The sequence below is a fragment of the Hibiscus syriacus genome, unplaced genomic scaffold, assembly GCF_006381635.1.
Source record: "Hibiscus syriacus cultivar Baekdansim isolate YM2019G1 unplaced genomic scaffold, ASM638163v2 tig00002840_pilon, whole genome shotgun sequence".
Classification (NCBI taxonomy): domain Eukaryota; kingdom Viridiplantae; phylum Streptophyta; class Magnoliopsida; order Malvales; family Malvaceae; genus Hibiscus; species Hibiscus syriacus.
In genome coordinates, this window is record NW_024061947.1 from 8,436,945 (window position 1) to 8,450,000 (window position 13,056).

At 35.7% G+C, this 13,056-nt stretch overlaps 1 pseudogene; it reads right to left on the bottom strand.

The window, feature by feature from the left end:
• Positions 1-1,786: 1,786 nt before the first annotated feature.
• On the bottom strand, positions 1,787-4,129 carry LOC120156543 (annotated as a pseudogene).
• Positions 4,130-13,056: the final 8,927 nt, after the last annotated feature.

Consider the following 13,056-nt stretch of genomic DNA (forward strand, 5'->3'; position numbering starts at 1 on the left):
GGAAAAACTAACGCTGTTAATAGCTCGGGCTCTTAAAGTGCTAATGTTTGTAACGTTAGGCATCCGGGTGGGCCAAAAAATAGGCACTTATTTGACAAAAATATATAGTTGGACACTTATTCAGGCATTAAACCTTTAGATTATTAGTTTTTTTATTACCAAAACTTGTGAGAGTTAAAAAAAATATGGATTAATCTGAAAAGAAGTTATCGAATTTAGGGATTAAATGTTGCTTTTATCCCATTAATACATCACTAAAACCGGGAGTTATTTCTAACAGTGTCGAGCGTAATACAATGGGAAAGGAGCTATAGATAAGACGAATGATTATAGTGGCTTGATGAATAAGCATTTATTAAATTCTTATTTATCTAATCACTCTTATTTATTTTTGTAATACGCATTACTTTTACTGAAACGTTAAACATTTTATATGTACTTTTTTTATGCGCATCACTAAATTCCTTTTAACATTTCCAAAATCTTTATGATTTTATTAATTTTTAGATATACTATAAATTTAAATTTGATTTATTTATAAAAAATAAAATATACAGATTTGTTTAACCCAAAGAGAATAATGATATGAATAAAAAAATATTCAAACTTAAAAGGATATAAATTTAAAATAATTTGAATTGAGTATTTGAAATGTTGTGAACATGAAATGATTTGAACTTAATATTATAAAAAAATTGACTAATAATTTAGTCAGTTATATCACCGATTTCAAGTTCAACAATAACAAAATAAAACAAAAATTTACAAAAAAAAATATTAACAATTAGATAAATAGAAAATAGAAGAAGAAAGTAAACAATCAGGGAAAAATTTACAAAAGAATTCACCCGAACTAACCAGAAACAAACAGACGAAACGAGGAGGGGTATCCGTTAATAATGATTTCGAAATACTTCAGAAGCGAAATTTAAGGGGAGAAATAAAAGCAAAAAACAACAATTATTAACGGTTTATTGTTTTACAACTAACCAATGCATCTTTTCTATTTTCATCAAATTAATACTGTTTTGTATTATAGTATTTCTTCCTGATTATCCATTTTCAGTTTAAATAAATCCATCAAAAATGATTATTATATAACTATATTAATTAAAAATAATTTAATTGGCTAAAGTTAATGTCAATATTTAAAGACTATGTAAAAAAATTACTATCTTATTAAAATTAAATTAAAAATTGAATACGTAAAATCCAATAAAATAAAGAAAATACATTTTATATTCATTTTGATTTATATTTTATTGTAATTAAATATCATTATTATGTTGTAAAATATGAATAGATAAGATCTGATAAATATTAAATTCTATTATATATTCAGCTTATATTATAGTTTTATAAGTTAAACTATATAATGTATAGATAATCAATAGCTTGTTTTCAAATTATTTCTTATTTGATATAAAATTTAGTTATATTTGTGTATATGTGAATGCCAAATATGATTAAAACGTTAATATGAAATATAATGTTGATACAAAATGTTATTATTTAATTAAATTCTGATGCAGTTTATTACTAAGACTTTAATATTAATTAAAATATAATTTTGTACGATGCAGTTTCATGAGGGAACTCGAGAATCATTTTTATCAAAGAAATTGCAATTTTACGTTGCCTTCTCTTAAAATCCTTCCTTCGATGAATGATGATGAAGATATAAATAAATGTCGATGGACAACTAATGCTTTACTCGTTCAAAGTGTAGATATGCAATATCAGTGACCACACCAACTACGTTTCCCTTACCTATTTCCTTTTTTTGTTTTTCAGTAACATATGGAGAACCCATCGGATCTCGGAGTACATAAATGGAGGAATCCCACTCTTATCGCATAACTCCTATCCCTTCCGTTCCATATTCGAATTCAATAGCTTCGAGTTGTAATCGCATTTCTGATGTTATCAAATGGACACGCGGAAGTAACATCTGAACTGCCTCATACTTTCACCACGTCCTGGAGGTGTTGAGAATGGCTTTTACCAGGCGGAATGAATATAAGATCGTCCCACCCCGAATTTTTCTCACTCATCTGCATCGAAACAATGATGCACAATCAGATTCAATTCCCTATTGTACGTCTTATATAGAAATACTTGCCGATTAGATCCTCTACCTCCATTTTCTTCAGAACATCTTCCAAGCTTCCAACCTGCTCCAACATATCAGATCAAATGAATATTAAGAAAACCAAAACCAAAATGGAAAATTATACCAGTAGTAAAACATGTAGACGATGCTGGAACAATTGAAAGCATTGAGGGAAGGAGAGGGGTTGACGCGTAATCATCACACACGATGTGAATGTCAAAATCATACACACACACACACACAAACACGATACCATGATATGTTGAGAAACACCGGGTCCTCTTGATGCCCTTGAAACCTTTGAAAGCTCTTTTTCAATATCCTCCTATACAATAGTAAAAAAAGAATAACAGAAACAAAGTTACGTTCAATAACTACCTTTAAATTTATTTTGGAAAAGGAAAAAAAAATCTATGGCCTGATAGGTGAAGCAAACCTTATTGAAATATATTGGCAAAAAGCGCTTGTTTTTCTTCCTCACAACAAGAAGATCAGACTGTAGATGGAGGCATAAAAAATATAACATTAATTAGCGGTAACATAGTTTTGAGAAACCATGGAGAAAGAAAATCTCCTGATTCATCAAATTGTAATAATACTATGATAATATCGAAAGTGTCCCTATTCATAGCAACAGTTCGAGAAAATCTCTTTATTCTATGCTAATACAGAAATAAGAACTGCTTTCTAAAAATGAGTAACCATAGATTTGCATAAATAAGCTTTTGATGGCCACTAAAAATCCATCTGATAATTTGTATGCAATACTGAAAAAGCTTATCCAATCTGAAAATGTCTTTAACCATAGATCAACCCTTAAGGAGATCATATGTATTTAAAAAAATATACAACATACCTGGAAAACTGGAACTCCAACGAACCCACTTTTGATATCACTGGCTTTGAGCTAATAGACATGAAAAACTATTGTGAGTAATGGTGCAGAATTCTCCAACTAAGAAAGATAGCAGCTTCATTCGAGTATAAATTAATCATCATGACTTCATTTGAAGTATGGTTGTCTTCTCTAAGTACCCAACATGCAGTTTACAAAATAATTGACACCCACGCATTTGTCATCCTCCTAAATGAAAATTGAACCCTTTTTTTTCATTTTTCCCTTCCTTGCCTTGAAATTTCTTATAAGAAATGGTGGTAAAGACAATCAACATGAAATAAGTCCACAGAATTAAGTAGCAAAACTCAGCTATTTTTGGGATTATGATTTTTCCATTAAGAACAACCTTCAAACCAAATTGAATTAAATACTAACCTCTAATGCATTCTTTATTTGAATTGGATCCGGCAGAAAACGAAATGCAATTCCTTCAACCTTCAGAGAGTAAACCTGTATCATACATAGTGCAAAACCAGTAATCATAAAAATCACTATTGTTACTTGCAATCCAATTTTAGTTAACATTTCAATTATTGAACACAAATGAAAATTGACAAACCAGTACGTGTAACTAAAAAAGTAGTAACCTGATCAAGTGCAATCGGCACTACTTTAGCATTGCTTCTCAGCTCTCTCCTCCGTAGTCGAACCTATGAAAGCAAAAATGAAATAAAATCAACACAAAAAAGCTTCGAAAATATCTCCAAATTCAAAATTTGAACTAACCTGAGCAAGAAACGCCTCGGCGTCTTCGAGGCGAAAGCAAAGTAAGCCAACAGACTTGGCTCCATTGGGATCAGAGATAAGAACGAACTCATTGTTGGAGTTGCTCACCGCATACACGGCGGTTCCACTAGAGTTTTCGCAACTTGCTCGGGACTCAACGTGGCAGCCGCCGCTACCGCAGCCTTCGGCTGAGAAACCGAGGCAAAGAGCGGACGATGGTGGGAAGTAGCCGACTGGGAGAAAGCGGAGGCGAAGTTGGCGGCGAGACGGTTGGTGTGGTGGAGGCGGGTGGCGAGCTCGGCGCCGAGACGGTGGAAGAAAGTGGAGAGGGATAAGAGAGGGTTTGAGGGAAGTGAAGGAGGTTTTGGGAATTCCATTCTTTCTAAGGGATAAAGAAAATTGCAGATATGAACCTGAAAATGTATTTGTTTTGTTTAACGGATGCTTTCGATGGACCAACCCAATCGAATATACGGGCTTCGACCCGATTCGAGCCTCTTGGGTTTCAAAAGTTACCATAGCCAGTGGCCCGACCCACCTGCGTATGAGCCGCTCCAAAACGGTCTCAACTAGGAGTGTAAATGAAACAACATATATCGCGAGTTATTTGACATTGAATCAGTCAAAGCTAGATAAATAATCGATTCAAATGAAATCGACTTGACTTGAGTTCTTAACGAGCCGAAATGAGTTACTTGATACTCGTCTAGAAAAGCTCGCGAGCAACTAAAAAATATAATATAAAAAATTATTTTTAAAATTTAATTATTAATAATATTAACATTTATGTGTTGATTTTCTTAAAAAATACAGTATAAAATTTTCATCTATTTAAGGATCAGATTCAAGTTTGAGTTTTAAGCTCCAATCGAGTTGAGTTTAAGTTTTCCTTTTCATTTTGAGCTTTTACTAGCTTTAATTCATGGTTTCAAGTTCAATTCCAGCTTAAAAATTTTAGACTTACGAGTTTTTTATCGAGTCGAGCTTCATTTCATAGTTTTTGAGTCGGGTTGACCTTAGCACTGCTCGAGCTCGGCTCGTTTACAGCCCTAATTTCAACTTTCTAAGAATTGAGGGATTCAAAAAATATCAAGGATCACTTGTGATATTATTCCTTTTTATAATTGACTTTGTACTTAACAAAGTTTTTAAATTCTACTAGACAGGGCGTTTATGCCGAAAAATCACCTTTTCCATTTAAAATTCTCGATCAGGCACCGTTCATACTATATTTCTCGATCTAACACCCTTTGCAGAAAGACGCACCCCCTGCAGCGCGCTTAACATTGATTTGACACCACGTGGGGTAAGGCGCGCCCCGTGAGGCGCGCCTTATGCTGACATGGGATACACGTGTGTATAGCACGGCCCCTGAGGCGCGCCTTAGGCCACGTAGGGTATAGCGCGGGTTATGGGCCACGCCTTACCTGTGAATCTGCCACGCGTCAATAAGGCGTGCCCTATGCGGCGCGCCTTAGGTTTAATTACCCACCTACCCGATGTTTCACACCCCAATCTCTCCCTATAAATACCACATCCTCAATCACTTTCATCACATCAAATTCTCTCAATTTCTCTCAACTTCTCTCAAATAGGCATATCATTTTTCTATTTAAGGTATATTTTATTATATTTTTAATATTTTGTATTTAATTTATTTAAGTATTTAATTTATTTAATATTTTACTTATATTTTGTTTTTGCAAATATATAATAGAAGGCGGTCTACTTCGCTTGGATGAAAATCATATATCTCGACACTTTGCTGTTACAGTAACATTTTAACATTTTAATTTAATTTAAATTATTAGTAATAATTTGTTGATTTATTTAATGCATGATTATTAGATTAAAAATTAATTTTTGTAATTATTTAATTTTAGGAGAAGAACCGTATATTAGATCATTTTATTAGGAACTTTAAGTTAGTGATACCTAGTCGTTTCTTGCCGTATTTAGTAGACGTTGGATTCAGTTATATAGGTAGATATCAAGGTCACTGTAAGATAGAACCAGACCTTATTTCTGCCTTAGTAGAGCGGTGGAGGCCGGAGACCCACACATTCCATCTTCCGTACGGAGAGTGCACGATTACTCTTGAGGATGTTGCTATGCACCTGGGGCTTCCGGTGGATGAAGATGTGATATCAGGGATCGCGCAGGGTATGCCGGGAAAATCTAGGACGTGTCCCGGAAAATTTTAATGGTGGTCAGATACCCGTTAAATTGGTCAGATGCCAATTTTCGGGAGTTGAGCGAGGACGCATCTGATGATGAAGTTAAAATATATACACAGACATGCATACTGCAACTGATAGGAGGGTTACTGATGTCGGACAAATCACGCAACCAAGTTCACTGCATATGGTTGCGACATCTTAGCGACTTTCATCTGGCCGGATCACTCAGTTAGGGCTCAGTAGTTTTGGCTTTCTTGTACAGGAAGATGTGTCGAGCCAATGATTACAGGAAAAATGCTATCGGCGAATGTCTCCTACTGCTGCAGTCTTGGGCATGGTATCGATTGCCCTTTTTATATCCCGTTATCAAGAACCCATTCGTATTTCCACTACTATTGAGGTAATTGTAAAATGGATTTTGTATATTAATCATTTGATACAGCGTATAATAAAAAAAATTCCTTGAATAGGTGGTTTACTGATAGGAAAATCATCAGGAGCTACCTGATGATTTAGAAAAAAATAGGGTGTTAATTAATCAGAAGGCTGGCACACATGTATGAATTTTAATGTTTAAAAATCGAATTTAGATTATAGTTATATAATTAGATTATTATTTTGATAAAAATTATATATATTTGTTTTAGTTTGAATGAGTGTCATATTCTACTGATGATGTGAGGACGGTGATCCTACCTGAGTTGAGGGGCCTATCATATGATTGGATAGCGATGGTCCCTTTGATCTGTTATGCGACCGTCGAGTGGCACTCCACTGATCGCGTGCTCCGGCAATTTGGTTGTTTTCAACCAATTCCGGAAGCTCCTCGCAATATGGACGAGTTACATAATACATATAGACGCGGCAAGACAGATACAGATTGGTTGGTGAGGCATCATGAGTGGGTCGTGTTGTGGGAGGATCGATATCGGTGTCTTCCCCGTAGAGAACCTATTTTTGATGACTTATTGACGGTTGTTGACGGTTATTATGAGTGGTTCAACAGTAACGGGAAACCGTTTTTACCCGAGGGTGGACCTTTTTGCGACGTCGACAAAGACGTTCACCGACACAGCACCATCGTCTTTCGACTCGTGGACGGAGAGTAGGTGCTTCCGGTTCATCCTCAGCTGCACCAGTAGGACCTTCACAGCAGCCACCATATCCATCGACTTACATACTGCAGCCATATATGATGCCGCCACCGTCTTTCCATTACCAGATGTCGTTGTCGCCGCCTTCACCTGGTTTTATAACCCCCCGCCGCCACCGTCACAGAGTTTATGACCCCTCCTGGAGGCTATTATGGGTCTATGTTTGCATATCCGACTTGGGGTTCATATGCTGGATATTTAGCGGGTTCAACCTCATCACCCATGACTGCAGCACAGACACCTCCTGTACAGTTTTCACACTCAACGATGTCTGGGTTTTATGAGTTTTCCCAGTTTTCGCAGGCCGGTGGGATAGTCAGTCATACACCTCGAGGGTCCTTATTCTATGGAGGTGCTTCATCGTCATCAACTCCTCATCAAAAAAATGTAGCTGCTCAGGACGAGGACGACGAGGACGATGATGATGACGACAGTGAGGAGTCACAACCAGTGATACGAAGAAATCCTCCTCGAGACCGACAGCCACCGCCTTGCGGAACACATTCGCATCGCATGCATCGATAGATTTTGTTTTTTTTATTATATTTGTATTTAGTATTTTTTTATTGTAGTTGTTTATTGGACTTTTTATTGTAATTTTTTTTATCATTTAATACTTACTTTAATTCGTTAATATGGTTGGATTGATTTTAATTTATTTTGTTTAATTTGTTGGACTTTTTGTTAATTTATTTTGCTTAATATTGTTTATTACCATTTAATATAAGTTATTGTAATTTGGTTATCATTTACCATTTAATACTTATTGTATCATTAAAATCAATTATTCGTTAATATAACATCAACGTCCAATCTCATATAATTGTATCGTTTTTTAATCTTCATCAACGGTTATCGAATAACATTAACTTGAAGTAAATGCAAATTAAAGTATAAGAATTATTATTTGATAAACCACTACATTATTTCCTCATCAATTGTTACTTGATGACAACAGAAGTGGACATGTTTTTCTAGTGTGTCCTGGGTTTCTACAATGCCCACATCTTCTGTCTTGTCTAGATCTTTCTCGAATATCCATATCACAATGAATTCGATTGGATTTTGGACGACCACGCTCCCTCAATAAACTCGGATTTGGTACAATCGGAAGCCAATCTTGAACCTCATTAGGGTCTTTGTCATTACCTATGGGGGGAACTCAAATTCGTATACCTTAAAAACTTCAGATAGTAGGTATATGGGATCCACAAAATGGTTTATAGTCTTGACGTGTATGCAAGCAAGCTGCTATCACATGATAGTATGGATACTTTAAAGCTTGAAAAAACCCGCAGTCGCACGTTTTGTCCCTTAGATTTACTCTTAACGACACAGCTTCAATCCCTTGAAGAGGTCGCGGCAACTCTGTGACACGAAACATTTCATGCCTTCTAGAGAATCTTGTTATAGACATTCCATTTGATGCATAATTTTTTTTTCTGTAGATCTGCAACTAATCTAGGGTGATAGACATGACCGCCTTGCATCCAGGTTTGAGCTTGTCCCCCGAGCTTCGCAAAAAGTGCCCCCAAATAAAAATATGTAGTCTTTACCAAAGTCACTACTGGTAAGTGACGTGCACCCTTTAAGGTTGAATTTATTGCCTCTGCCAAGTTGGTCGTCATGTGTCCATATCGATGTCCACCATCATATGCGTTCGTCCATATTTCTTTATCGATGAGGCTGATGTAATCGTATCCTTCCTCGTTCTTCGCCCGCAAATCTTGAAGCATTGATTCAAACATTCGAGGAAGTAGTTCGTAACATGATAAACAAATGTATAACTTACTAATTTGCTTTCTTTGCAAAATTAAAAGGATCGGAAGAAAACAAACTACATCAGTTTCACTTACCCATGCGCACAATTAATTGACGCTCATCATTCTTCTTGTACCTTCCATGGTAGTTCGCAGCAATGTGTTAGAGATAATACCTATGTTGGACAAAGGGTGGTTGCCACATTGGACAGAAATACTCCATTGCTGCTTTGATCCCAGCTCCGCGATCTGAAATGACACATATGTTTTCCCTCGTGATAACATGTGCACTTAAATTTCGGATGAAAGAAGCCCAAGAATTTGTATCTTCTCCTTCGACAAGAGCAAAAGCAACTGGAAGAATGTTGCGATTGTCATCTTGGACAACTGCCAATAATAAAACTTGCTTGTATTTTCCATACAAGAAAGTCCCGTCGATCTGGACCACAGGCTTGCAGTATTTGACAGCATTATCGCACTGTGTGTAAGTCCAAAAAACCCGATAGAATTGGCATCGATCGCAAAGAACTCGATCATTATAGTATGCATAGGAGGTTTTGAAGTCCACAATTGTCCAAGGATTCAACCTCCGCACCAGCCTAAACCAACTTGAAAGTTCGTTGTAAGATGCATCCCATTCGCCATGAAATTTGACAATGACATTTTGTTTTGCTAACCAAGCTTTTTTGTAGGAGACAGTATACCCATACTACGATTGTATAGCTATAATCAACACATCAATAGCTATATGAGAGCTTGCTTTTACCATGGGCATGATGGCTTGTCATATCATTTTAGAGTCCAAGTTGGGATGATCTTGGTTGACCCTTCCAGCACAATATGTGTAAGGATCGTTGTATACTGTTAGTTCCCATCTGTTATTTTTCCTCTTCATATTCGATACGCGAACCATCCAATTGCATCCGTTTTCGCATCGGGCACAGTGACATACATATTTTTCTGTCGTGGAGCGGTCGACTCTGGATTGAATAGAATTACGAATATTGTAATTTTTTATAGCCATCATCGCTTCTTCTTTGCTTGAAAACTCCATGCCTAAAAATAACTCACCATTATTTATTGATGAGTAATATTCATAGTCACCGAGATGAGCCATATCCGTAAATTATGGCCAGTACATTGCACCATAATCAGCTTCATACATGTGTGCTAGAGGGTCAGTTTGTGCCACATTTCCTGGAACTTCATCTACATCATCATCATCATCAGAGTTGAATTGTGGTGATTCTAGGTGAATGAATAGTCCAGTCTCAGCACCATCCGTACCAGGCTCACGAAGCGGTTCTTCTGGTGAAGATGATGGTTCCTCCATGCTCTCCATATTTAGGTCGAAGAACCTACTACTTGCACGCCTTCCCCTTGAACTGGAAGGCATATCAACATTGAGATCGAAAAAGCTCGTAGTTGAATGCCTCCCCCTGGAGCTTAAAGTCATCGTGTCAAATGAAAACTGCACAGATTATTGCGTCGATGTCATCTCCATATTAAGGTCAAAGGGATTTGCAGATGAATGCCTTCCCCTTGAACTGGACGCGATGTTGCCATACGGATTGTTCGTCGACCCACCTCGGTACATATCGTAAGGAGTTGCGGATGAATGTCTCCCCATTATGACATTAAAATCATTACACATTACTGTCGTCGGGCTGTCAACTTGATCAACTTGTTCAGCCAGCCCATAGTGGGAGCTTAATGATTGACCCCGAACAGCACGAACTTGAACAAAATTTGCATACATCTCAATATCGGTGTTTGAATAATTACTTTGAGCTTCAACCATCATTTCAACATCATCATTGTTCGAAAGTTCGAACGTTGTATAAGTTAATGGCAACAATGATGTTGGAAATCTGTACTGCAACGACAACATTCTTCTATTACTTCAAACATGAATCTTCCTCGAAATCTTCGTTATCAGCTCCTCAAGAGTTATGTTTCTCTTGAATGATATTTTAACACGCTCATTTGATACGAATACAACGACGGTTTCTTCTTCTCGAATTTCACCATTATAATAAATTATGGCTGAAAGTCGCGCCATTCTTTAAGTTTAAAAGTGCGGCAATATTATACCTGCAAAAAAAACAACTAAAAGAAACATGATTAAATAAATAATATATGAACAAAAATATAACACAATAAATTTTTTTACACATAAACGTAAATAATTTAAATAATATAATTTTATATTATTACATGTACCGCAAAACTATTTCGACGTATGCTCCCGCTTTCCAATTTTACAAACACAAAAATTAATTGACAACAATTAGTATAATATTTTTTCATATAATCATAATAAACAATGAGTCTAATAAAAAATTATAACAAAATTACCTTGTAACGAAAAATCGAACGAACTTCTTAATCAAATATGAGAAGATTGTCGGATTGTTGTATTAATTTTTTTCTGTTGAGAGGAGATGTGAGGAGGAGTTCCGGGGGAAGGGTATTTATAGCCGAAAAGTTATTATAATTATACAAGATGTGGTACCTACACCGCGCCTTACATAATTATATCATATAATGAATATAATTGTGTCAGATTCACAGGTAAGGCGCGACCTCTTCCCCGCGCTATACCCTATGTGGTCTAAGGCGTGCCCCAGGGGCCGCGCTATACACACGTGTATCCCATGTCAGCATAAGGAGCGCCTCACGGGACGCGTCTTACCCCATGTGACGTCAAATCAGCGTTAAGCGCGCTGCAGGGGCGCGTCTTTCTGCAAAGGATGTTAGATCAGAAAATATAGTCTAAACGGTGCCTGATTGAGAATATTAAATGGAAAAGATGATTTTTTTGGGATAAAATCCACTACACATATTCTTTTTCAAAATATGTTAAAAACGTTTTAAAATATATATAATACAAAAAATAGTGCGCCTACCATTGAGATTAGAAGGAATAAACATACATTTAAAAAGATTTCATATAAAAAAATACTCTTGCCAATTTCTTAATTTAACTTATTAAAATTCTAAAATTAATCAACCATGTTAAAATGTGATTAGTTTAAATCTAATTCATAATTAATAAGATTTTAATTTTAAAATTCTTAATTTTTTATTATTAAAGTAATATCTATTTATAGAATGATTTTAATTTATAAAAATAAACATAGATTCACTGACACAATATATTTTTTAGTTTAATTAAGGTGTTGAGAGTTTACGTCTTTAATAATACATAAATATTAAATATTTGATTTTTTACTGTGTTTTATGATTGTATTCAGCTTGATTGGATTAGCTTTTGGTACAAATCCAATATTTCTTTTCATCTCCCAACTAATTTTAAGAGAAAAGCTAAACCCTAATAATTAATGGATATTCATATTCCATCACTTTAATTTTATCCTTATCAAACCCATTTAATTTATTGTCTAAATATATATTAAAAAGTGGTTTTTATGTAAGGGTATATGTTGGGAGAGTATTCCTATAATGAGCAAAATCTATCTGAATTAGTCGATTAATTGATTTGATATCAATGATTAATTCATAAAAATATTTTTTTTTTATTTTAATTCTAATCCGAACATGTTTTTTCGTATTAATGTATAATATTTTTTTAAATGATGTTAATAATTTTTAAAGTGAATATAAATTTATTTTACATAAAATTTTCAATTTTTTTTTGGTGTGGACTGACCTCCCTTCTTTTGATGTGGGCCTGCGACTCCTATCCAAACAAACACTTGTGCTAGTTTCAACTTTTGTTTACAAAGAAAAAACTTTTTCATCCTTTATTCCATATTCTTTTTCCTAGATAATTTGAAGGCATCTGAAAAAGTGTTATACTTTCTAAGTACTATATATCTATCAATATATCCTCCTTGTTCATCCACAACATCAAGCGAACCATCTTCTAAATCTTCCTTAATTTTCACTCTCTCTCACTTTGTTTTTACACGGATCAACATCTTCGATCACTTCAACTCAAACAGCATGCTCGGCTACGGCTCTTCTGTTCCCAAATGCGTAGACAAATACTGCCAAAGGTCTACTTGGCCGAAGCATGCATCGGTGCCGATAACCGAAGCTCAGGTGAGGGGCATCTTCATCCGTTATGATACCAACAAAGATGGACTTCTCAGCAAGGACGAGCTGAAGAAGGCCTTCGCCTGCCTCGGTTCACGGTTGCCTGGCGTCCGAGCGTGGCTAGCGTTGCAGCATGCGGATGCCAACGGCGACGGGTTCATCA